Raw genomic sequence first — 1,613 nt, forward strand, 5'->3', positions numbered from 1 at the left:
CAATATTCTAAGAAAACCTTGACAAAATTCATGTCACCTCATTTTTTTTTTTAAAAATAGTTCTTGTTTATTAATTCAACCAAGTGTTTTAAGGCATCCAAGAGTCCTAAAATTAGATAAGAATGTTTGGGTTGCTTTTTTAAAAGGGGTCATTTAATATCTGACCTTTCAAAACTTTTGTTTTTTCTAATAATTGATTCGTTTCTGTAGTTTATTTTAATTGAAAACTGTCATTTTTTAAAAATAATTTGTCATTAACGTATGCATTTTCGTTTAAAACTAATTTTTTTCACTCTAATTTAGGTAACTCCTGCTGTTTTTTTCTCCTTTTATAGGGCCATTCTAGCTTGTAGCTACATTTTCCATAACATACAATATCACTTTTACTGAAATGTAAAGTTAGATCACACCCAAAAAATAAATACATAAAAATAAGGATCTATAATTGCAGCTTCAGCAAGCAATTGTCTTACAAATCTTTCAAATCGCAAATGTTACATAACATTTTGAGTGACATGTTAGGGTTAATTTTTAAGAGGGTCCAGTCACCATTTTGATGAAAACATGAGGCCTTAAAGGCCAAAACTAGAGGCTTGTCTGGGTTGTATCCATCTATAAGCAATAGGTTGTCATAGGGACACAACAACTGCTGACGCATTTTCCTGAGCATCTATTTCAATCAAGAAAACAGACGGAGAATAGCTCAAGTAAAGTAAGGATGTTGATACATGGCACAAATAATTATTTTATTAACCTATTAAGTGGACTTCAATCTAGAAACAGGATGATTTTTGAATGAGTAATGGTCCATGTTTCCTACCTCTTACGTAATAATGTAAGGCACTTGCACAAATTCAGATCATTCAAGTGTCTAGGCATAGATTTAATAAAAAGATTAAAACCAGCCAGATCATACCTTGCCCTGTGTCATGATGTCAGTCTTTTTTCCAGCCGGTCGTCTTGATCCGTGCGCTAACCAGTATAAGAGGCTCAAGTGTTTCCCTCCTTGTTATTGTAACCCTGAAACCTAACCAAGGATTGGTGACGCAGACAGGATCTCAGACTTTTGGTGTCTTTCTCGCCTGCTCCAAAGCCTCTCGCATGTGATGATGTAATCCCAAATAGACACCGTTTAAAGCGTGCAGATGGCCCCCTCCCTCACCTAAACAGGGATGTTCTAGTAGCATCCAGATGGAGCAGACCCATAGACGAGAGCTGGGACTGTACCACAGCACCGAAAAAAACGGGGAGGCACGGACCTGCATCATTTGTTACAAGGACACAAGTCCAGAGAAATCTAGAAATCTGTTCTGCAGCAGATTTAACGGAGAAGTGGGAGGGGTTGAGAGAGTTTAACATCTGAGAAATTTCAAGATCAATCCTAGAAACGTATTTTCTAGAAAAATGTTGTAGATTTAAGTTATTGCAGGTCTTCTAAAACACTCCCAAAGCATCTGTTTAGTAAATAAAAGACTTGTGCAGCATGAACTATTATTTTAATTAAATCAGTAAGATTCTCAGTATTTAAATTAATTTTTTTTTTTTTTAAATAAAGTAGTTTATAAAACACAATAACACAGACATCCAGAAAACAAATTCACCTTTTTAACAGG

Source organism: Oryzias melastigma, unplaced genomic scaffold (assembly GCF_002922805.2).
Source record: "Oryzias melastigma strain HK-1 unplaced genomic scaffold, ASM292280v2 sc01416, whole genome shotgun sequence".
Classification (NCBI taxonomy): domain Eukaryota; kingdom Metazoa; phylum Chordata; class Actinopteri; order Beloniformes; family Adrianichthyidae; genus Oryzias; species Oryzias melastigma.